A 26,739-nucleotide genomic window follows, 5' to 3' on the forward strand; every position below is an offset into this window, starting at 1 on the left:
TCATGTGAGTGGAATAATGTTTAATAGCTTGTAGGTAATATTAATTAATATTATCACTTTCATGTTGTTGTAAGCTACTGTCATTACCGTCTGTCCTGCACCTCTCTCTGTCATTGTCTCTCTCTCTGTCTGTCTGTCTGTCTGTCTCTCTCTCTCTCTCTCTCTCTCTCTCTCTGTCTCATTGTGTCATACGGATTACTGTTAATTTGTTGTGCTGATCTGTTCTGTATGACATCTATTGCACGTCTGTCCGTCCTGGAAGAGGGATCCCTCCTCAGTTGCTCTTCCTGAGGTTTCTACCGTTTTCCCCCGTTAAAGGGGTTTTTGCGGAGTTTTTCCTTATCTGCTGCGAGGGTCCTAAGGACAGAGGAATGTCGTATGCTGTAAAGCCCTGTGAGGCAAATTGTGATATTGGGCTTTATAAATAAAATTGAATTGATTGAGGCAGACTGACAGGTCTGATGTCTTATTCACTCAGCAGCTGAGTTGCTGAATGATGGCGAGTGGATTTAATAATAGTGATAATAATGGTGATGATGATAATAATGATAATGATGCTCTTCACAGTGACAGGGCTACAGACCGTTCTTTAATTGCCACAAACTTCAGCAAATGTCTCAATAACAATGGTAATACATGCAAAACTGTGTAGTTTTTGCATGTATGTCTACAACATGACAGTCTTGCAGGAAATATCATTAACGTTACTCTTTGTAGTCACGTAGGCATGTGAATTACACTGTTTCATTGCAGAGAATGCATGTAACGGGTACACTTGAGCTGTTTCTCCACCATCTCATTCAAATGAGCCAGGTGTAGGGGGCGGGTATTTATACGTCATGGCCTCAAGCTGAAAAAGCACTATAAAAATAAGAGACTTGGGACGCACCCCAGGTGTTTCTTCTTCTTCTTCTTCTTCTTCTTTCGTTTAATGGCGGATTGCAAGCAACGTTCAGGTGCATACCGCCACCTACTGTACAAGAGTGTGTAGCGTCATATCCCCACCTCTAGGTTCTACCCATCAACTGGGTCTCTTTCAGAAAGCTGAATAATGCTTTCCTTACAACTTGGATCTTTTCTCTTTCCCCTTCAGTTCCTAGAATTCCAGCCATACTCCAGTCCTGCTGCGCTGCTCTGACTTTCCTCTGTAGCCTCTGTCTGAAGCATACTTTAGACAGTGTATTAAAATATGTTCCACATTTTCCTTAACACCACATCTCTCACACTTGTCAGTATTCTTTTTCCTAATTAAATTCATTGTGTCATTCAGACCAGTATGACCAACTCGAAGCCTCATCATGATGATTTCTTCTCTTCTGTTCCTTTCTTTAAAGATTTTTGTTATAACCGATTTTTGTATGTTGTGATATTTTCTTCCTTTCTGATCATCTTCCCATCTTTTCTGCCAAATTTCCTTGCCTATCGCCCTTATCATTTTTTTACCCTCTCCTTTTCCATAAGGTATTGTGATTGTTATGTTCTTTTCCAGAGCCCTTTTTGCTAGGTTATCAGCTACCTCATTTCCCTTCACCCCTGAATGAGCTGGCACCCAGCAAAAATGTACCTCAGTTCCACCCCTGTGAAGTCTGAACAAACTGTGCTGTACTTCAATGAACAAATCTTCCCTGATTATGCTTTTTGACTATAGGCTTTCCAAAATAGCAACTGAATCTGTACATATCACCACCCTATCTGGTCTGACCTCCTCCACCCACTGTAGACTGATAATTGCAGCCACCATTTCTGCTGTGAATGCTGACAAGTGGTCTGACAGGCGTTTTGAAATGTTCACTCCAAATAATGGTATGTACACCCCTGCTCCCACACACTCCTTTGTGTTCTCAGATCCATCTGTAAATATTTTGAGGTAGTTGTAATACCTAGTTCTTAGGTATTCACTAGTTCTTTCACCCACTTCACTCAGTCGCCATTCTTTCTTCATATTACAAGCATTCATGTCCACCTTTGCTTCAGGGTAGATCCATGGAGGGACCATACTGACTGGACTGGGCTGTGTGAATTCTAAATTATCTAATCCATACTTTTTAGCCCATTCATTTCCTGTCCACCCAAACCCTTTCCTCTGAAACCTGGAATATTCCCAGCAGCTTTGTAGAACTTGTGCAGCTGGATTCTTTGCCCCACTTCCTTTAAGCTTGATCCAATAAGCTAATGATACCCTATCTCTCCGTAACTCCAGAGGCATGTCTCCTGCTTCTATTAACAGAGCATTAATGGGGGTAGTCTTCATGGCTCCCGTGCATACACGTAATGCTCTGTACTGTAATCTGTCCAATCTATGTAATGATGTTTGAGCTGCTGCACCATACACTATGCATCCATAGTCAAGTATCGACCTCATGAGTGCCCTATACATGTCAAGAAGAGCCTGTTTGTCTGCCCCACAGTAACATCCAGCCACAGCTTTCAGCAAATTAATGACTTTTTTACATTTAGTTTCCATGAACCCAATTTGTTTTTTTCCATGAATATTTACTGTCAAGCCATAGGCCCAGATACTTAAATTCAGCCACCCTCTCTAGTGGCTGACCATACATTGTTATATTCTCCACCTCAATCTTTCTCTTACTTGTGATCATCATATAGCAGGACTTATTTACTGACATCTTAAAGCCCCATTGGTATGACCATCTCTCTACTTCCTCAACTGCTCTCTTTATTTTTTTCCATCACATAAGAAACATTTCTCCCCCTCATCCAGACGGCCCCATCATCTGCATACAAAGCTGATCTAATGCCTCCTTCTACATTTGCAAAAATATCATTTATCATTATGTTGAACAACACTGGGCTAATAGCACTCCCCTGTGGGGTGCCGTTTTCCACTTTAAACTCTTTTGAAAGTTCTGCCCCAACTTTCACTCTTATTCTCCTGTCTGAGAGAAAGCTCATTATCCAATTATACATTCTTCCATTAATGCCCATTTGATTTAACTTAATAAGTAAATCTTCCCTCCACATTGAATCATATGCTTTTTCTATGTCGAAAAATACAATTACCATTGTTTCTTTCATCTTTAATGCTTTTTCAATATCATTACTTACCCTAACTAGTGCTTCTGTAGTGGACTGACTCTTTCTAAACCCACACTAAATATCCTTTATTAATTCTCTCTGTCCCAATACATATGAAAGTCTGTGTACAAGAATCTTTTCCATCCATTTACACAGGTGGGACGTGAGTGCTATTGGTCTATAGTTACTAGGGTTAATGTGATCTTTCCCTGGCTTGTTAAATGGCAATATAATAATTGCCCTTTTCCAACTACTTGGAACATCTCCATCTCTCCAGATTTTATTAAAGAATTTCAACACTTTATTTAATGACACTTCAGGGAGCTGCCGGAACATGGCATAACAGAGCTGATCTTCCCCTGGGGCTGTGTACCCAGTACCTTTAAGCACTATCTTAAGTTCTTGCATTGTTAATTCCATGTCTAGTGTTGTTGTAAAGCTTTCTTTCTTCTTCCTTAACTCTCCAAGTTCTCTGAGTATCCTCTCCTTTTGCTGCCTATGCTTATCACCCAGATGTTCACCGCTATGCACAGCAGCAAATGTCTCACCTAACACATCTGCCTTTTCTTTGTTTACTATAGCTAACCTCTGACCACTGACCAACACTGGGATTTTACCAGAACTTTTTTTCCCACTCATTTTCTTAAACATTGCCCAAACATTTTGTAGTTTTATTTCTCTTCCTATGGATGAACAATAGTTTCTCCATGTTTCCTTTTTTGCTTCCTTTATTATCCTTTGGGCTACAGCCCTTTTCCTTTTGTAATCCACAAGGTTCTCTATTGACACGTTCTTTCTTAACATTCTAAGAGCCTTGTTTCTTTCTTTTATTGCTCTGCTGCATTCGTCATTCCACCAGGGGACTACTCTTACCTCACCTTTTGTTGTTCTTTTTGGGATACAAAGATTTGCAGCATTTAAGATATGCTCTGTAACTTCACTAGCACATTCCTCAATATTTCCTCCAAGTGTTACCATGTGTGCAGTCTCCTTACAACACAACCTAAAATGTTCCCAGTTAGCTTTACTAATGCACCATCTGGTGACTGTATACCCTTCTTGCTTGCACACATTATCATTTATTATGGTAATAATTGGAAAATGATCACTTCCTAGTGTAGTGTCATCTTTAACACACCATTCACAAATATTCACCATTTTATCTGACACCAAAGTAAGATCTAGTACTGATAGGCTACTGCTCCTCTGTTTACATTTATTCTGGTTCCTTTTCCATCATTAATACAAACCAGATTTCTCTCGTCCTTCATTTCCTCAACTACACTCCCGTTATTGTCTGTAAGGTTACTGCCCCATAAGCTGTTATGAGCATTGAAATCCCCACAACAAATTTCTCTCTTATATACTATACCTGCTATTTCTTTAAACATGTCACATGTTAAGTTCCTGCATGGATTATAGAAGTTTATTATCTTCAAATTTCTTTCCTTCCGTGAGCTGCAGAGCTCTACTACAACACACTCTATCTCTTTAGGTGAGGTGATCTCTCTGTAGGCCAACCCATCTTTGATAAATGTGGCACAACCTCCTCCACTATGCTTATCATCTCTGTCATGTCTAACTACGCTGAATCCAGGGATCCTAAAATCTATCTGTGGTCTCAACCAAGTTTCCTGAACACAAATAACATCTGGAACTACTTCCAGATCATAAATATATCTTTTAAGCTCCTGACCATTAGCTAACAAACTTCTGGCATTCCACTGAAGAATGTGTATAACCATAAATAGTGCATCAAGCCACATCTTTGGTGTTTTCTGCAGCTTCTGCTACTGTCAACAGTGTATGTATTTGATCAGCTTCAATTTCTTTCATGTCGAGGAATTTTCCTGCTGCCTCTACAATTGTCTTAATTTTATCACTTTTCTTCTTCATGTTTACTGCTACATTGATGGCATGGCAGATAAAAGCCACAAAGTTCTCTTTTTTCACTACCATGGTACTGTCATCCACTTTACATTTATGTGAGCATGTCCTTTGCTCTGGTATAGAGGGCCCTCGTATTTGGGTCTGATTTCCTTGAGTGCTTGCTCTCTCCACTGTATCCCTCTGTCCCTTTCCACTGACATCCATACTGTGAGCTCCCTCCTTTCTTATTCTCTTTAGAGCTTCTGCATATGAGACATTCTCCGTTATTTTGACTCTCTGAGCTTCCCTTGCTTCTCTCTGAACTATGCATCCTCCGTATGCAGCACTATGATCTCCTCCACAGTTACAGCATTTCACTTGAGCATCTTTTCCACATTTTCCATACTCATGCTGCCCTCCACATCGTGCACACCGTAGTTTCCCTTTGCATTCTTTAGCAATGTCCCATTCTTTGACATACCAAGCACCTGATTGGTTTAGGTATATACTCTCTCACATTGTAATTCATGTACCCAATCTGCACTGATTTTAGGATGCTGTTCTCAAACTGTAGAATCACTGACATTGAGTCTTTCAGAATACCATCCCTTTTGCTCTTAATCCTGGTTGCATCAATCACTTTCCCTCCTTTGACTTCTTTTTTAATGTCATCCATAGACACACTAAGTAGTATCCCTGAGATTACTCCCTTCAACCTGGCAAGTGCTCCAGGTACATAGGCCTTTATCTTTTTCCCTACTAGCGATGTCATTTTAATCTTATTCTGCTGTTGTTTGCTCACTGCATGATTTAGCACTCTTTTTATTCAGCAGCTTTGCTAACTTCCTGTTCAATTGCTCTTGTTAGTTTGATCGGGTGGAAATGACCCCCCTCCTGATTAAATTCAATCATTACTTTCATCTCATCTGTCTGTTTTTGCTCCTCATGCGCTGTTTTTATTTGAGAGGTCCACGTCTTCTTGTTATGATTTTTCGAGTTTTCACTTTCTTCTGACCAACTCCTCGCTCTTTCTTGCCTATCTCTAAGTGCTCTTTTCATTCTAGCAGATCTAGAGATCATCCACTCCATTTCATTCTCACTGTTTCCCCCTGAGGACGAGGACATGGCGCTACAGTCAAAGTACAGTTTATGCGAAACCGCCAAACAATTTTCAATCCTACTGCCAACCAAGTCTCCGAATTCCACTTCCGTCACTGTCTCCCAATCTGGCCCATGTGTTACTGCTACAGAATATTAATAAATCTTTGGTTTATTTGCACAACATCGCCTCTCTGCCGTCTTTTATCACGCTTGCTAACACTAAGTTAACTTGTGAGCTGAGTTGGGTATCTCGCTTCATCCAATATCTCTGTTTCCCCCCTTGTCGCTGCTTTCCAAACTGCCGGCCGGCTGTCTTCTTCTTCTTCTTCTTCTTCTTCTTCTTCTTCTCTGGGGTTTAACGGCAGCTTGCATCCTTAGCGTTGCATTACCGCATCCTCTGGAGTTATTTGACTCCTATATTATCCAGTTCTCATATCTTCCATGTCAGTCCAGTTCTTTTTAGAAAGCATATCAAACACTTTATGCCTTTCCCAGTCTCACCACACGCCTTGTCCTTTAAGCTTGATCCCGTGAGTCCTTCTCTCCTCATCTCCTGCAGCATTTCTTTCCGTTCCTCTCTGTATTTGTTGCAGTTGGTAATCACATGTTCCACTGTTTCTGATGTCTGACAACAGTCACATAATCCATTTACATGTTTCCCGATAATGTGAAGTGTCCCATTCAGGTTACTATGTCCAATTCTCAGCCTTGTCAGCACTGTCTCCTCTCTCCTGTTTCCTCCCCTGCTTCTCCCAGCGCCCACTCTTCTGTAGTGCATATAGGTGTCTCCCTCTCACCTCCTGCTCCCAGTGCTGCTGCCATTTTTCATTTGTTTTCTTCCATACAATGTTCTTTCCTTCCAGTTTTGATAACTTGATCATGGTATCTATATTTTCTTTTTTAACTGCTTGCTTGGCTATAAGATCAACTTTCTCATTACCCACAATGCCCATATGTGCTGGAACCCAAATAAATTTAACTACTATACCTTGTCTTATTATTCTTGAATGCATTTTCAATATTTCATACAATATATCTTGTCGATTTGTGAAAGTATCTCGCTTTAAACTCCACAAAGCAGATGCTGAGTCACTACATATAAGCACATGGTTTGGTCTGACTTGCTCTATCCACTCTAGCGCCATCACAATAGCAAACAGTTCAACTGTATACACACTTAAATAATTTGACATTCTTTTACCCATTTCCACTCTTCTACTAGGAACTGCAGCAGCAGCCCCAGTGCTGCCTGTTGATAGATTTTTTGAACCATCTGTAAATACATGAACATAACCCATATAACTACTTTGTGTATATCTATAAAATTCATGTACACAATCTACATTTTTATTTCTTGCTTTAACCTGAAGCAGCTCTAAATCCACCGTCAGTCCCTCTAACGTCCACACAGGGGTTGTAGGCCACAATACTGTCGGGCAGAACTCCATTTCATACACCCCAAGGTCTCTTGCTGTTTCATCTCCTGTCCATCCAAAACTTAAATTCATTGCTCTCTCCCTTTCCCAACATTGTTCTAACACTTTTATGGTTGGGTGATTTTGTTCATGTCCTCTTATATTCATCCAATAAGTAACTCTTAGCTGCTTCCTACATAAAGACAGCGGCATTTCTCCTGCTTCAACTTGCAAGGCACACACAGGTGACGTTCTTGTTGCCCCAACACACAGCCTAAGAGCCCGAGCCTGGATCACATCTAATACTGCCAATACAGTTCTTGCAGCAGAACCATACACTACACTTCCATAATCCATCCTTGATCTAATTAATGCAATGTAAATTTATTTCAAAGATGCCACATCTGCTCCCCAGTCCAAACCTACAAGGCATCTCATTACATTTATAACTTTTTTACATTTGTCAGCAATATTTTTAATATGTTCCCTCCATGTTAGTCTGGTATCAAAATATACTCCTAAGAATCTAAATGATTCAACTCTTTCTAAATTATTACCATACAGTTTCAAAATAGTATTTTCTTGAATCCTCTTTCTGGTGAAAAACATAACCTTTGTTTTCTCAACTGAAAACTTAAAAGCCCATTTATTTCCCCAGTTCTCAACTTGATTTATTCCTTCCTGCAACTTCCTTACAACATGGTTTATATTTCTCCCTCTCTTCCACACAGCCCCATCATCTGCAAATAATGATCTTCCCATATCTACTGTTACATTTTCAAATATGTCATTTATCATAATAGAGAATAATATAGGACTAATCACACTTCCTTGTGGTGTTCCATTTTCGATCTCATACTTATTAGAGATTTCTGACCCTATTTTCACCTGTATGGTTCTCTTATTTCAAAAAGTCCATTACCCAATTAAAAACTCTGCTCCCAATTCCCATTTTATGTAACTTTATCAAAAGCCCCTCCTTCCATAACATATCATATGTTTTTTCAACATCAAAGAACACTGCTGCTACTATTTCTTTATTGATCTGTGCTTTCCTTATTTCATCCTCTAAACTCACAATTGGATCCAAAGTACTCCTCCCTTTCCTAAATCCACTTTGACATCCTGCAATTAAACCATGTTTCTCTAAAAAATACATCAGTCTTTCATTTACCATTCTCTCCATAAGTTTGCAGATATTAGATGTTAATGCTATTGGTCTGTAGCTTGTTGGTTTACTAGCATCTTTCCCTGGTTTCCTTATGGGAACAATGACTGCCTCCTTCCAATTCTCTGGTATTTTACCTTCCTCCCACACCTTGTTATACAACAATAACAACTTTTCCAAACATTCTTCACTTTTTTTTTTTTTTTGTGATCAAATGTTTATTAGGATTTGAAGGACATCAGTACATTCACCAGGACATAAATAAAATAAATATATAGAAACATATGCATACACACATACATGTACAAAGATATGCACACATATATACACATACATACACCCAATAATAATAATAATAATGATAATAATAATAAAATAAAATAAAATAAAATAAAATAAAATAAAATAAAAATAAATAAATAAAAAGAAAGAGAAATACAAGTAATAAGTAATTAAATAAGAAATTAAATAAGAAAAACTGCCACAGAAACAAAGAAACAAAGTGCCACTGATGTATAACCTAATTAGAACTATCAAAATGTTAGATGCCATCCACAATCTGCAAAGTACACACACACAAAAAAAACAACAACAGGGAACATCAACCAAAGAAAACAGGACCAGAGGGGAAGGGGGGTGGGGCCTCACACCAAAAGGCCTTTGAGAGCCTCCACTGTTCAAGTCCAGCACATTGTCACCTCCTCCCTTGCCCCATGGACGCGTGCTGTGGACAGTTCCAGAAGCACAACATCTACGAAATTAAGCAGCCACTGACGTCGAGTTAGTATATGGGGAGGTTTCCACCCTGTTGCAACCATCATTTTAGCTGCAGTCAGGCCAGCCAGAAACACGCGCTTTGGGGATTTTGGAAGTTTCAGTTGAGAGAGATCATTTAAAATAAAAACAGATGGGGACAGGGGGATAGGAATGGACATTAACGAGGACAGTACTCCCTGCACCATTTTCCAAAAATTAGCAACACCTGGGCATTCCCAAATCATGTGGAAAAAGGTACCTGCTGTGCCTGTAAAACATAGTGTACAGTTCGGATTATCTTTAAGTTTCATACCGTAAAGATTTCGAGGAGTCATATATGTACGGTGAATGAAATTTAGATGGATCTGTTGGTGGTCAGGATTTCTGGATGACTGTTTAACTGTATCCCAGACACCATCCCAGCTGAAGTTGGGATCCAGGTCAGGGATATCTGCCCGCCAAGACGCATTAACTGGCAGAGTAACATGATTTTTCTAGGAAATAGCGATACAGTTTAGATACAATTTTCCTTGATTCCCGGGCCTGAAGCAAAAGCTTGATCAAAGAGTGATCCTCCAGTGGACCTTGCCAAGGTACGCCATATGTTTTCATGGCTGTTCTTAGCTGCAAGTAGAAATAAAAAGTGGAATGTTGTAAATTAAACCGGAATGTGAGTTCTTCAAAGGAGTATAGGCCCCTGTCCCCAAAAATATCACCAAGGGAATGAACCCCCTTGTCGTACCACTGGCGACATTCACCAAACTTAATTGGGGATTTACCAATCAACAAACGATCATTGTAAAAGATAGGTGAAAAGGAATTCCAATTAGATGAAATACCACACATTTTTTCTGCTGCCCTCCAGACTGCTAATAAGTGAGTCACAATGGGACCAAAGCAGACTTGAGATTTGCTTAGGGGAATATTGGAAAATAAGATTTCATTCAGTTTCAATGGAAGAGCCATATTCTCTTCCAGTGCACGCCACGAAGTCTTGATACCCTTGTCGAGCCAGCTGATCAGAGGGCGTAGAACGAAGGCCCAGTGATATAGCTTAGGGTTAGGCAGTGAGAGTCCCCCGTCAGCCCTATCTCTCTGTGCTGTGGATAATCTAAGACGAGGACACTTCCTGTTCCAGACAAAGTTAGAAATTATCTGCTGGACCTGGTCCCAAAAACGCGGGGGAGGTGGTAAAGGCAGCATTGCGCTCACAAAGTTAATCCGGGGAAGCACATTAATTTTAATAATAGATACACGAGACCTAAGAGAATTTGGCAACGCGGACCATTTATCAAGATCATGGGTTATGTTCCAAACATTCTTCACTTAAGTGCTTTATCATCACGTAAGATATCTTGTCCTTCCCTGGCACAGTCATACGAGCTTCATCCAGTGCCCTTTTTAACTCTCCCATATTAAACGGTACACTCTGCTCATCTCCAGTATCATCTGTTTCTTTTCTTCTTAAGGCCTCCATGTTTTCAAACTTGTTTCCTCCCTACCCCTTTTTCCCTCTTCAGACAAATTGCTTGAACTATGTACCTTCACAAACGTGTTGGCCAACATCTCAGCTTTTTCTTTGTTCGTTACTGCTATTTCATTGTCATCTGTTAACACAGGATAACTCCAGTCCCTTCTATCTCCTCTCATCTTTCTTATCATCCCCAAAACCTCTCCCACTGGGGTTGTGTTCCCAGTGGAGTCACAAAACTTCCTCCAGTACATTCTTTTTGCCTGTCTTATCGTCCTTCTTACCACAGCCTGAGCTTTTTTATATTCTATCATATGTTGAAAGTTATGAGTTCTTTTCAATATCTTAAATGCCTTGTTTCTATTCTTAACAGCTTCTTTATATTTCTCATTCCACCATGGAACAGCCCTCTTCTTTACTTCATCTTTACTCTTAGGAATAGATCTCATTGCAGCTACTCTAATACCACTACCTATTTCCTTATCCAAAGTTTCTATCAGCATTAATCTGGCTCAGATACTGATCACTTACTTCTTTAAACTTCTCCCACTCAGCTTTCCCAAACACCCATTTTCCACCCCTGGCCCCTTCATTCATTTCTGCATTAATGTTTATCTTACATAAAACCGGATAATGATCACTACCAATGGTTCCCTTATTATACACTTTCCAATCACACCTGGGAGCAATATTATTTGATACATTGTAAGGTCCACTCCAAACTCAATTTCTTTCCTGTGTTTACATCTATTCTTGTTTTGCTACCATCATTTAAGCAGATTAGACTCCTCTCATCTAACATTTCCTCCATCACCTGGCCATTAACAGCAGTTTTTTCACTCCCCCATAATGTGTTATGTGCATTGAAGTCCCCACACCACACAATGCTTTCTCTATTTTGTCCTTCTATTTCTTCTATCTTATTTAGTTCTAGTTTCTTACATGGATTATAATAATTTACCACCACTGTTTCCTTTCTTCCCACCCATACTTCCACCACTATATACTCCAGTTCTTTTCCAATACCCAACACTCTATAAGGAATACTTTGTTTTATAAATGTTACACAGCCTCCTCCTACCCCATCTTTCCGATCCCTCCTAACTGCCACATATCCATGCATGACAACATCTAAACTGGGTTTCAGCCATGACTCCTGAATACATAATATATCTGGTTTCTCCCTCCTATTGCCTATAAATTGCTTAAAGTCCTGTCCATTAGCTATCAGACTCCTTGCGTTCCATTGGAGTATTAAAATGATGATTAGTATTAACCCACACATGATGCCTCACTACTTGCTTTTTCACCGAGACTGTCTCTCACTTCCTCCCATTTCAAGATGATGCACAGCTGCTTTCACAATTATTTGAATCCTGTCAGTTTTGGATTTGACCTCTGCTGTGGCATTTATCACTCCTGCTATAAATGCCACCATTCTCTTCTTTTCTTCCCACTTCTTCCTTCTATCCTCCTGCTCTGTATTCACTGTAATTTTCCCTTCATTTTGCCCATATGCTCTGCTCTGTTTCCCTGGTCCAGCCCTCTTAACTGTCTCTGCATAAGAGACTTTTTCCTTCACTCTTATCTGTTGCACTTCCACCTCCCTTCTCAACACTTCACATCCCCAATAAGCCACACTGTGATTTCCTCCACAGTTACAGCATTTGGGTTTCACTCCTTCTCCACATACTCATGTTCCCCTCCACATCTAGCACATCTTTTCTTACCTTTACACACCATAGCCACATGCCCAAATTCCTGGCAATTAAAACATCTCATTGGCTTTGGAATGAACTCCCTAACTCTGTATTTCATGAATCCACAGTGTAGCTCAATTGGAATAACCTTTGTTTTAAATTCTATCAAGATGGTCTCAGTCTCTTTCTTCTCTGCTCCCCTAGTCATTCTTTTAGCACTTTTGATTAGACTATTATGATTAGACTTAAAGAAGTATTCCAGAAATCACCCCCTTACATCCACCCTCAGCCCTCTTCTCTCCCACTCTTATTACTCTGGATACTTTAACTTTTCCATCTGCACTTGATTACTGCATCCTATCAGCAAGTTTCCATCACTCAAAACTCTCGCATACTTCATGTCTCCGACTTGTCCTTTGATGATTTTTGTGAGATTCAATGGATCAATTTTCTTTACTCCTCCCTCTCCCTCAAATCTCATTACTACAACGATTAGGCCTACTCCTGCTTTCGATCCCTCCTCCTCACTCTCACTCCTCTCACTCTCTGTTCCACTTGAGCTTTGATTTTCTTTCCTTCTCTTATGGCGATTCTTCCTTTCTCCCCTCTCTTTCGCAACCTCCCAACCACCCTCCGCCCACTCCTCTCCCTTATTGAATTCCATGTTGTCCTTCTCTGTCTCCCTGTCTGACATCTTGTCAAATTTTGCAAGGAGGAACAGTGCAAAAATACCGTTCCGGACCTATACAGGCCGTCGGTCGATATTCCTACAAAAATTCCCCCCCCCAACTAATCCTATTTCTACCAAGTCCCAATGTCCGCAAATCCAAAGTCAATGTCGTTATTCAGTCATACATACATACATACAAAAAACCAGTCTGGAAATTCACCGTAACAAAATTCAAATCTCCCTCCGTTAGCGTCCAATAGCTGCATCCTCGCTAGCATTAACCCGCCGGCCGGCCATCACTCTGCATCACATGGTATAAAGCTGCATCGTTGGGAGCACTTGTTTTCATGCAGATGATGTCCCAACTCACTAGGTTAATTGGAGACTCTAAATTGTCCATAGGTGTGAATGTGAGCGTGAATGGTTGTTTGTCTCTATGTGTCAGCCCTGCGATAGTCTGGCGACCTGTCCAGGGTGTACCCTGCCTCTCGCCCGATGTAGCTGGGATAGGCTCCAGCCCCCCCGCGACCCTCAAGAGGATGAAGCGGTTAGAAGATGAAGAAGATGAAGATGTCCCAACTCCCGGCACGGGCGGGGCCGGCAGAATCGCCGTCATTGAAAAATTAGATCGCATATGCATATGAATCGAGATCACGATTTTATTACGATTAATTGTGCAGCCCTAACCCCAAATATCATTACAAGTGAATATTACTATAAAGGGTAATAATATGATTATTTTAACAACAGGAATTACTGAATATCTAGGTCAGTTACAATTAACAAATAATAAAATATTGTTTTTGCCAAAATAGATTTCGCATTTATTGCCATAATGTGAACAATTAAGAGAAAAATGTGCTCCATAAAAGTCACTTGGAGACAATACACAAACATTTAAGAGTGATGGCAACACTAAGAGCAAACAGCTCTTTGGAATGCAAAATAAGTAACACTCTTTAATAGTAATTGCCAACTACTTTAGGCCTCGAACTGCAACAAATATAATATGCTAAATCAAAAACTAAATGTGAACTTAATTGTAGTTATACTACTACAGACAGTGCCACTGTACTGGATAAAAACATTCTCCTGGCAAAAAATATTGGTGGCCAGGCAGTGCAATGAGTGCATGTAAACATACACTGCAAACAAAAATTACTACTACTACTACAGACAGTGTTGTACTGGATAAAGTTTTTACTGGCAAAAACATATTGCTGGCCTGGCCAGGTAGTGCAGAAAAACATCAGAATATATTTATGTTGTAAGTGTTTGTGCATACATATTCAGTAACACTTCATAAGTCTGCCCACGTTTTAGAGTGTACCTCTCGCCCACTTTCCCGGGAGTTAGTGTATAACTCCCGGGAACTTACATGTACTTTCCCGGGAGTTAGAACATAATTCCTCCCAGTCACTTACCACATACTTCCCCAGGAGTTAGAGTATCCCTCGCGGTCACTTACCACATACTTCCCCGGGAGTTAGAGTATCCCTCGCGGTCACTTAGCACATACTTTCCCGGGAGTTTCCCAAAATTTATGGTTTAATTTCTTCATATGAATCTGTATGAAGTGCAATAAAAATAAATGCTTTTGCCCTTTGCTCATGGCAGTTGATTCAGTCACTTTTATGTAGCTTATGTGTCATCAGGCAATTTCACCCACACTCCAGGGTTTTAACATTTATGTTTTGTTTACATTTCATTGAATGAGTTTGAATATGAATATGTCAAGAAATGGGTCTATGTTCTGCAAATTGCCTAATTAACAGGCAGGCTGGAGTACAAAGCAAACTTACCTCTCTCAAGTGCACATCTATGGAAGTCTTGTCGTGCCACCTGAGGACGAAACACAAACAATACATTCACGTAATAGTATAGCCTACATATATCTTAAAATACACAATAATGAGTCATGAAAAGTTATAAAATGTTTTTATTATTTAATTACACAGAAACCACATGGTAGGTGCTGTTCTCACATCTACAGCGTACTTTCACCAAATCTTACATGGAAACTAGCCAGTACTTTCCACCTAAGTAAATACTAACAAAAGAGACCGGGCTGGATTATGAAGTTTGCACTGTTTGCCTGTCCTTAGTCTGAAAGTACTAGGTAATTTCCCCAAAATTTACAGGGAAACTAGGCAGTACTTTCCACCTAAGTAAATACTAACAAAAGAGACCGGGCTGGATTATGAAGTTTGCACTATTTGCATGTCCTTAGTCTGAAAGTACTAGGTAATTTCCCAAAAACTTACAAGGAAACTAGGTAGGGATGCACCGAATATTCGGTAACTGAATATATTCAGCCGAATATTGCAAAAAAAACACACATTCGGTATTCGGTGGAATAAGTTAAAAGCAAGGCCAAATAATAGTGGCGTGTTTTGATAATGCAATCAAACAGCGAGCCGTGACGGGCGGAGTGAAATGTCGGCAGTGTGGCAATCCATCCATCACCACACTCGCATTTGTATAAAAATAGTTTTGAGTGAGCAAAATAGGCTTAAATCATTCAGCACGCTATGCGAGCAGCCTCAGATTTCAACCAGCAGCAGAAACGAAAGGCGAATCCCATTGGTTGTGGGTTGAACAGGGGTCACAGACACAGACAGTAATGTATTCCTGTCAAATACAACAGCCATCGGCTTACTGGCGACGGGAAGTCGGCTCCAATAATATCCTCTTCTTGGCGTGTGGACTACCCAGAAGTACCTGAACAGCCGAGCCAGCCGAACACAGGTATGTGACGTGTCAGAGGAGAAATGAGCCATTCACGGCCCACAAACCTCACCGCACTTTAGGGACTGTTCTTTACTTATGAAGGGACTTGTCAGGGGAGGAGGATGGCTGGTTGATTCTTATTTTATTTATTTATTTTACTTTGATCCCCCCTATGTTCATCACTTATTGATGCTGTTTTTGAAGTATGAATAAGTCAATAAGTAATTTATTCCACTGAAATATCATTGATGTATTATAGAAAAGTGATTTATCTTTTTATAAATGACAAAAGGCACATCTGCCTCATTTTTGCTGTGGTATCATGATACTACTCAGAACCATGATATTTTCATTGGTATCTTACAGTCCCAATATTGGTACCCTGACAACACTAATCTGGAGGGGGTTCATCTGCAAAAACTAATGAAAAACTAAACAACAATATTCGGTATCCGGTACTCGGTATTCGGCCAAGCGTTTACTATTATTTGCCTTCGGCTTGGGCCACAAATTTTCATTTCGGTGCATACCTAAAACTAGGCAGTACTTTCCACCTAAGTATATACTAACAAAAGAGACCGGGCTGGATTATGAAATTTGCACTGTTTGCCCGTCCTTAGTCTGTAGCTTGGCACTCAGATGTTAACCCTTTAAAAACAGTTAGTTCAATGCTTCACAAGGTAACAATATTACCAGAAAGTAATACAAAGACGAATCAAAGTGTCCCTGACAAAAAATAACAGAGTTCCACTGGTTGTCTTATTCAAGTTCAGTTTTGTTCCTTCTGTTATAAACTGTTGAGTTTAGTTTTAATCCTTTATTGTGACAAATGCACTTTTTAAGTCACAAGTCAAGTGGAAAAGGTAATCGTGATAGTACTACCACACAGTGTGACGCTCAAGTGATGGAGCGTCACACTGTGTGGTAGTACTACACAGTGTGACTCTCAAGTGATGGAGATAGAAGAATGGATGGGCTCCTGTGGATAATAGGTGATCCAACTCCTTGGGTCAAGGCAGAGATCAGGTTCATGGGTGGCTCGCCATCTCTCTCGTCAGGTAGAATCTCAAATCCACACATAATTTTCCATAGGATCTGAAAAACCTCACCTGTGTAGAAACAGAGCTATTACTATTTTGCATCATCAACTTCAGTTGTTTTATGGCCATAATCAATATCACATAAATACATCACAGTAACACAAAGTGAGCAGATGAGTAACTTTTAACTGTACAGTTTTTCTCAGCATGGAATACTTTATCCTGTCTTTACATTTCACATCATTAATTATTAGCCTTTAACTTGTGATTTTTAAGCTTATTAATCAATTGCAAATACTACGTATTTCCTTTTGAACTACAAAGTTAATGTTTTTAACCATTTGTTTAACATTTCTCAACTTAACTATGAATAACAAAATCATGTATGCTATTAACACACATATTTTGAAACTGTGGGCTACACCAGTACACACACTGTATTATGCTTGACTATTCATCGTTAATAACATCCATAACCAACTGTAATGGTGCAAATGTATACAGTACACTACTAACACAAATACAAACGGCAACGACCTCGACGAATAAACAACTGTAGCACTTTACAGTTACGAGTAGGTCGCAACGCCAAGTTAGCGTGGTATAGAGGGAAGCACGCACTTTACACGGCGGCAGGCACCGATATCATCTGCAGCACGAGCTAACATTGCTAGGCGTGTTAGCATTAACTCACCAAGACGTTGATAAACACGGTAAAACTCCCATCGCACAGGTCCTCGGTTCCTCCCTCACGTCTCCTGCGAGTATCTAGGAGTGTTAGCTTTGTGTTTACATCAACATTTCTCACCATAGACATTGTGTAATTTCACTCGTTTCTCTTTGTCGTCTGCTCGTGTCATTCCTGGGCCTATGAGTACAAGTTCCTTGCTGAGAGGTGGGACTTTCTACCTTTAACCAATGAGAAGCGTGCACCTCCCTGTTTGACCAATGACAGCTGGTCTAAGCAGAGTGACTGTGATTGACACCTTGTTTGATCAATAAGACTATGCCAGAGCGATGTAGTTAGACTGACAGGTAAAAACTAACAAACAAACAAACATTCAAGCAACTTGAAGACAACTGAGGGATGATACAGGAATATTGTAAAAAATAAACTCTGCGTACAGAAAAAGTATACTGCACTTTCTATTCAAACTCATTCAATGAAATGTAAACAAAACATAAATATTAAAACCCTGAAGTGTGGGTGAAATTGCCTGATGACACATAGACTATATAAAAGTGACTGAATCAACTGCCATGAGCAAAGGGCAAAAGCATTTGTTTTTATTGCACTTCATACATATACAGATTCATGGAAATTAAATCATAAGTTTCGGGAAATTACATAAGTGACGAGTTATACTCTCCCGGGAAAGTATGTGGTAAGTGACCGCGAGGGATACTCTAACTCCCGGGGAAGTATGTGGTAAATGACCGCAAGGGATACTCTAACTCCCGGGGAAGTATGTGGTAAGTGACTGGGAGGAATTATGCTCTAACTCCCGGGAAAATACATGTTTGTATGTACTCCGACAGCCACACCACCTGAAACGACACGCGTTTTTTCGTAAGATTTCCAGAGGTGGAGGACGAAGCGCCACAGCCCACACATTTAGCCATAGCTACGATGCTATCGCTAATGGCTAACAACAAATACGACAGCAGCGAATACCCAACATAATGCCATTGATTGGCTGTCAAGCTAATCAACCATTGCAGGTATTGGCTGGGCAGCGCCTGGTGGGCATGTTTTTTTAATCATCACTGACAGTTCACTGTCATCTGTCACTCATTGCACAGACAAATGCCCACAGTGGAGTACATATTTACTGTTCAAGTAACAGGACAGTGCATATGAGAAAAAAAAATAAAAATAAAAACAGTAAAAACTGGTCGGGGATATTTGAGCGTGTAACTTTTTTGTCATCTGCACAAAGAGGTGGAGAGCAGTAAAACAGCTTAGAGGGAACAGTGGCTGCCACTTGATACCAATGGAACTTAAATGGGAACATTCCTTTTCTTCTCTTACCAAAGCCTTTGGCAAAGGTGCTGTGACTATCCCTCACCTGAATACTGTAAATACCTGGGAGGATAATGTCAAAATGGTCCAGTGTCACATATAGTAAAATTTGTACGTACTTCGTGGACTCAATGCCGGAAGACGGCAAAGCAATGGAGAATCTCAAAAGCTCGGAAGCCTATCAGTATCTACACACCAACAAAGTTGGTTGTGTGCTCATATACAAGCATGCCAGCTTATCTGAACACAAATGTTGAATCCAGCCAATGTCTCAGTGATTCCTGGCACAATGCGTGGGTGGTGGTAACGGAGACTGGAGACGTGGAGACTGCAGGCTGCAGCTGTGTAGCTGGACTTGGTCGATGGTGTAGCCATGCAGCCACGATCCTACGGAAGGTAAGTTAGCTAGCTAACGTTAGGCTATTTCTAAATTGTAGTTATTGACAGCGCCGACCCGTTATTGATTAGTATGACTATGAGGAAACTAATGAACGACATGGCTAACTAGTTTAGTCAAGTATTTGTTTGGGATGAGGTCTGCACGACATGGCTAACTAGTTTCCAAGTGTTTGGGATGGGGTCTGAAAGACATGGCTAACGTAGTTTAGCCTAGTGTTAGTCTGGGATGAGGTCTGAACATGTTTGTGTTAGCTAGTGTGATGATGATGTGTGTTAGGCCCTAATATACATTGTACACATCATCACAATATGTATGTCATTATGAAGTGTCTGTAGTGATAGCAGGATGTAGTGCAGTGAAAGCCCGATGTTGCTTATCAGTGTTAATAATAATGTCAATAATGATGATCTTGAGAGCTATCCGCCGCACCGCCTAGTACAAGCTAATTTTTTGACTGGAAGTACAATGCACGCTCTGCCAGGGAAAAACCAATATGGCGGCGCCTGGGGTCAGGGCGTGTAAACTTGTGTATAGAGTGCTTAAAAAGGTACAAACACACACAGGCATGCATGCTCAGTTACCCAATGTTTACAGTTAAGTCCCATTAAAATAGGGCACAAGAAAACTGTGTGTGTGAGTAATAATTGGAAATAAAAACAGTCATCAAAATCAAAGCACATATTTGGACAAAAAATCAACCAACTTCCAAGATGAACAGGCTTATGCCTTCTTGCACATAATGTAAACACACACACACACACACACACCCCTGGTTTGATTCCTGTCAGGACTCACTGTTGAATGCATTCTCCCTCTCTCATCCCATGTTTTCTGAGTGCATCTCTTTCTTCCCTGTAAACTACACAATGATGGCAAAATGCCAAAATTATCTTTGAAAAAGTTCATAGAGTTTTGATGGTAAAATTCTCACTTACACTCACTGTTTCACTTTTTAAATGTATATTGATAAAATTGTGAATGAATCGTTATAAGAACATGACCTTTATTTATTTGTTTGTTTATTTGTTAGAATCCCCATTAGTTGTGTCCCAAAACACTGCTGATCTTCCTGGGGTCACACATTCGAAAACTTACATCAAAAATAACTGTTAGCACAAATGGAAAATGTAAGACACATATTAGAGAATAACGTTAACATGATATGGTATATGTGTATGTATTCATGTACACAGTATGAATATGTCAAAAAAAAAATCGATAACTTTCCCAAAGATAGTTTATCTGGCAGTAATCAAGCTGCAAAAGAATAAGAGTTTAGTTAAGAAAGAAGCATTTGATTAAATGCAAGAATACCTCTCAGTAAACAATCTGATGACAAACTCCTGCTTACTGAAAGGGACATTCTACAAGCACAGTTCTAGTGCAAATGACAAATGACTGAACAACAAACTGACCACAAACTTCTACTTGAAAAGCTTAAGTGCTACACATTTAAACCATCTGCAGCTGCCTGGAAGGAAAGCTGTCCAATAAATAGATCACAGAGCATCTTCTTTAGTGGAAATTATTCAGATAGTGTGTCTATAGAATGCTGAGATCTGTAAGAGGGCTACCTAGGCCTACTTTTGTATAACATTTCTACTAACAATTTACCTCTCGTAATATAAAAAGGCAAAAATTAATCATGTATGCAGATGACACACCAGTATATGCTTCAGCAACAGCACGTGCTGATCTGAATGCCATCTAGAACGGCGAGGAAGACTTGTTGAAAATGGGTCCTTGAGAAACTAATTGGTACTTCATACATCAAAATCAAAAAGCTTAGTATTTGGTTCAAACCATTCTCTAAAGCAGGAGCCAGAGCTTACACAAAAATAAGCCACTGGGCATCATCCATGTCAACAAATTGTCCTGGGCAAAACACATCAACATTATTGTCAAAAGAATGGGTAGGCCATTAACATGTTGTAAGACATTGCAGAGAATTCTTTACACCCGATTTAATTTAGTTGGTTGTGTCACCATTTCTTTCAAACAGCATGCCTCAATTATGGTAATCAAGGGATATTTATGTGATTGCCAGTCAAAATCAACAGTTCAAATATGTAAGATTGTGACTACCATGTGGCACAGAGTGATGTTATCAAATCACACTTCATGACAGAGCAACAGTGAAAATCAGTACCAGGTATTTAATTTCAATTATATGGAACCAAAAAAGGACAAAAAGGAACCAGCTAAATTGTGGGTTTTATGGCATAAATAGACTATTATTTTTTTCAGTGTAATGATAAAATATTTTTCAGTTGATTGAATGTAATTGATCTATTTAAAAGTGATATTTTAACTTCTAGTCAAGTTACCATGACAACCCTTATCCAAACAAAGTCATATATCAAGACAGGGATCCACAATAGGTCACTTTGGCTGTTAAATAATAAAATAATGTATTATCTGTTTTGTAACCCTAAATTACAACCAGTTCATGTGTTAAGTACATCCTGTAGACAAAGTGCACTGAGTAAATGATTGTCTACACATCCAGTGCTTTAGGATCATATCAAAACATGTCCCTAATAATCATAACTTTATTACTTGAATTTATCAAAGGCTGCTACACCTCCTCCTTTCTCTGTGCACAATCAACTGTTTAAAAGGCCAGCCTTTGCTGCTGTTGTTTGGGTCTCTCATCCAGTCCCAAGGTGAGTTTACAAGAGCAAACAATTCCTCAAATTTATCATTTATTATTGTAATTATCTTAAGTATGGTAGATTTCTATTGTTGCTTCACTCACGGACCCTGTTTCATTTTTTTGGTCTTATAGTAATTTTGTGAAGTTGTGAGAAGTGAATTCAAGATGCCCTGGCTGACAATTCTAGCAGGTATTTATCTTCATTCAATGCTGCATGTATATGTTACTCTTCATTAACAGACTATAATATCTGTAATTCTGCCATCCTGAATGTCCATTCTTTACAGAATGTGAAACCCCTTAAGGCAAATGTGTGATTGGTCATATTGGGCTATATAAATAGAATTAGGTTGTCTTAATATATTTTTTAAAAATAGAATGTGCTTTTATTTCTCTGACCATTTCTTTTCTATATACCTCAGGCTTATGTCTGGTGATATGCCAGCTGGGTAAGTCATAACACTTTGTGCTCAACTGTTTGATTTGGACTTTCACTTGTACTGTAATCAGTGCTTCTTTAATTTTCCTTTACAACACAGGATCTGCCACCAAGATGGTATGTTACTTCACCAACTGGTCCCAGTACAGAACTGGTGAGGGGAAGTATATGCCGCAAGATGTGGACCCCTTCCTGTGCACTACCCTGATCTATACCTTCTCCATCATCAACCATAACAACGAGCTAGTTACCTATGAGTGGAATGATGAAGTCCTCTACAAGTCTTTCAATGCCCTGAAGACCAAATAAGTGGCCACAAGCTACAGTACCTCTGCAGCTGGCAGATGTTCAGTGTCTTGCTCAAGAAGCCTTCAGTAGGGTTATGCTTGCCGAAACAATGACTCAAGCTCAGAGATACTCTCTACTGTAAAATGTTTATGCATCACATGAACTTTAATAATACATTGTTCTAGTTACCGGTTATAAGCAATTACTAATTTGAACAAAGTTTGGAGGAAATGTTTGAAAGTCTTAACCAACCTTCTATACTGTTTACAGAAATCCTCGACTGAAAACTCTGCTGGCCGTTGGTGGATGGAACTTTGGTTCACAACAGTGAGCAACATTTTAAACCATAAACACACTTTATCACATGTTATGTTATAAATGCTCTAATGTCTACATTCTTGCAACATTCTGAAAGTCCAATTAAGTCTTAACTGTCACTAGCCACTTGTTTTACTACCTAACTGTATGTTTAGAACAAATCAGCAACAGATAGTTCACTGGTGTGGTTTGCTAGCTATGTAGCTCATCTGTAAAAATTAAAAATGTATCAATGATAAAACACATTCCCATCCAAAATCATCCCAAATTATTAATCAAATATGCCTGCCTGTTTTCCAAAAGCTAAGGGCTGCTTGAGTCCAAAGGCTGCTAGCCTACTTTATTGATTTTTTTTTCAAATCATTCTGTATGATAACAGAAGTCAATCTGTCCTGCAGGTTCTCCATCATGGTGTCCTCTCCAGCCAACCGTCAGAAATTCATCCAGTCTACTATCAAATTCCTGAGGACTCATGGATTTGATGGTCTGGATCTGGACTGGGAGTACCCTGGTGCTCGTGGAAGTCCTCCAGAGGACAAACAGCAGTTCACTCTGCTCTGCAGGGTTGGTACAGATTTCTCTTGCTTGATTTCCGAGCTGCAATTCACAGCTACTGGTCAATGGTTTACATTAATGTTGATTTCTTTCTTACTTCCTCTTTGGTTTGAATTTGCAGGAACTTGTTCAAGCCTATGTAGCTGAGGCCAAGGCCACAGGCAATCCTCAGCTCATGCTGACTGCTGCAGTGTCTGCTGGAAAGGGAACAATTGACAGTGGATATGAGATTGCTGAAATTGCCAAGTGAGTGTGCTGTCATAAATATCTCTTGAGAAAGAAAACTGGGAGGTCTACAAAGTTTTTTTGCAATAGCTATTTTTTCTCATATATCTAGGGAATTAGATTTCATCAGTGTGATGACCTACGACTTCCATGGGACTTGGGAGCAGTTCACTGGACACAACAGCCCACTGTACCGTGGATCCCAGGACTTTGGTGACCTCATCTACTTTAATACTGTAAGTGGACATTGGGAACTGAAGAATAGTAAATTGGGGGTACAGTTTTAAAGAGTTGTACTTCACCTCAATTTTTGTAGGACTTTGCCATGAGATACTGGAAAGAAAATGGCACCCCAGTGGAGAAGCTAAGGATGGGATTTGTTGCTTATGGTCGTACTGTACCTTCCGCCTGACATCATCAAACACTGGCGTTGGAGCTCCAGCTAGTGGCCCTGCATCAGCCGGACCATTCACACGTGAAGCTGGATTCTGGTCCTACTATGAGGTACTACAGTTTAGATAAGACCAAGGCAACAAAAAAATCCCAATAGAAAAAAAAAACATAAGGATGCAATGAAAAGTACATGTCAGTGACACTGGCATTTAATGGCCTGTGTGAAAAGAAAAAGAAACTTATTGTAAACTATACAAACATCATGATGTCCATTGTCTAGATCTGTGGCTTCCTGAAGGGCACCACCCTTCAATGGATTGAAGACCAGATGGTTCCCTATGCCACCAAGAACAGTGAGTGGGTGGGATTCGACACCAGGGAGAGCTATGAGATCAAGGTAGGTGGCAGTGTTAATTTAAACAAACAACAAAACAACAACAACAACAACGAAAACAAAAACTATGATGAAAAACATTCATCAACAACCTTTCTTTTGCCAAGACAAGACATTGACAGGCTAAAAATAAAAAAAACATAACAGTACCCATGACAAAATTTATGTTTCATGTTTGTTGATGAGACAAGATTGGATGAAAATGTTACTGCTGGACTATTGGACATTCAAAATGAGATGAGAGTCGAACTGAATAATAAATTATTTTGGGAAAGTTACAAGAAAAATGTTTTAAACTAACCTAGGAAGCCTACGATGGCCGGGCTTGCATCTTCTAATGGCGTATGAATGGTATGAGATTGATAACTCAGAGTTTACAGTGAACCTGGGTACAAATCCTAGTTAATTTAAAGAGAAAAACATTATTTGACAAAAACATCATTACTTTTCATCAAGTAAAATGTTTTGAGCTGTTGTCAATTAAAACTTTACGAAAACTTCACTTGCCTACAATGTGACAAAAACTACTAAGCATTTTCATCTGAAGCCTGCGCCCAAATCTAAAATTGAAAATTTCACATTATTTGCCCCAACAGGTAAACTACCTGAAGAAACAGAAGTTTGGTGGTGCCTTTGTGTGGGCCCTTGATTTGGACGACTTTGCAGGACAATTCTGTGGAAAGGGCGGCCACCCTCTGCTGGCTAATCTCAACAAACTTCTTGAAATTGGTAAGATGTTGTTGGACTATGGTCAAGACACATCGTAATGTCTGCCATCTTTATTGGTCTGGTGATTGATAATTATTACCCCAACTATTATCTTGTCTTGACTAATTCGCTGTGGCTATTACATCAAACATTCCTGATGAATTAAATATATATTCTTATAATTTAAGTCTTATCTCAGTTGGCATCAGGTATTGTTATTGTTGCCAACTTGCGCACCAGGTATCTCTCTACTACAGTCATATAGAGAAATTGCCAACCTGCATGTTCTAACATGTACTTTGATTGTTATACCATCTCTTACTTTAAGCCTTGAGAAAGAGCCAGCCTCTCAGTGGTAAATGGATGGTAAATGGACCTGCACTTGAATAGCGCCTTTTAAATCTTCCAGCCACTCAAAGCATGTTTTACACCACACATTCACATTCACCCATTCACACACACATTCACACACACTGGTGGCTGAGGCTACCATACAAGGTGCCACCTGTTTCTCAGTTTTCAACACACTCACACACAGATGAACAGCCATCAAGGGCAATTTGGGGTTCAGTATCTTGCTCAAGTATACTTCAAGTTGCAGACTGGAGGAGCCAGGGATCAAACCCCTGATCTTTATTTATTTTAGTTTATTTGAGTAATAAAATAATGTACAGTGCTGTCTGTCTCATTAAAATCATAGTCAAGTTATAGACAAACATTAATGGATGTTATTTTCTTTTTACCATTGAGACATACCCATAGTACCCCCTACCACCTCCCCGCCAACCACCACTACCACTCCCGAACCTGGTGCTACCACCACCTCCCCTCCAACCACTACTATCACTACGACTACAACCACTCACGCCCCAGGATCTGGCTTCTGCAATGGCAAACCTGACGGCATGTATGCCACCCAGATGACAAGAACAGCTTCTACGTGTGCGCTGGTGGCATCACCCACGTGAGCTATTGCGGAACTGGATCTATCTTTGATGACAGCTGCAAGTGCTGCGTCTGGCCCTGAGCCATGTGTGGAGCCAATGTGTATGACAACTGATGCAAAAGTCAACTATTAAACAGACTGTTTAAGTTCTCTTGTATGCAGTGTAAGCTATGCAGTCATTTACCTAAATGAGTCTATTGTTAATCCTCTATAGATACAATTTATGCCCTTGTGAAATATGTAATATAGTTGCAGATTGCAAACAAGAGCATTGAAGTACTTTGGTACAAGTTGCTGAGTGCTGCCTCATCATTTCAATCTACCTATTGTTGGGAATAGAATGATTTTATGCATTTTACTATCAGTTGTGTTTCACTATATAAGTTTTAGATGTGTGAACAATGAGAATACTAAGATGATTTCAGCTGATCTGAATGT

At 39.8% G+C, this 26,739-nt stretch overlaps 1 protein-coding gene and 1 pseudogene across 1 annotated transcript in view; both read left to right on the forward strand.

The window, feature by feature from the left end:
• Positions 1-26,739, forward strand: part of LOC125885648 (acidic mammalian chitinase-like) — a 66,647-nt gene that overhangs the window by 18,374 nt on the left and 21,534 nt on the right. The gene's annotated exons all lie outside the window — the stretch shown is intronic.
• Positions 22,065-26,389, forward strand: LOC125885625 (acidic mammalian chitinase-like; annotated as a pseudogene).

Source organism: Epinephelus fuscoguttatus, linkage group LG1 (assembly GCF_011397635.1).
Source record: "Epinephelus fuscoguttatus linkage group LG1, E.fuscoguttatus.final_Chr_v1".
NCBI classification, from domain to species: domain Eukaryota; kingdom Metazoa; phylum Chordata; class Actinopteri; order Perciformes; family Serranidae; genus Epinephelus; species Epinephelus fuscoguttatus.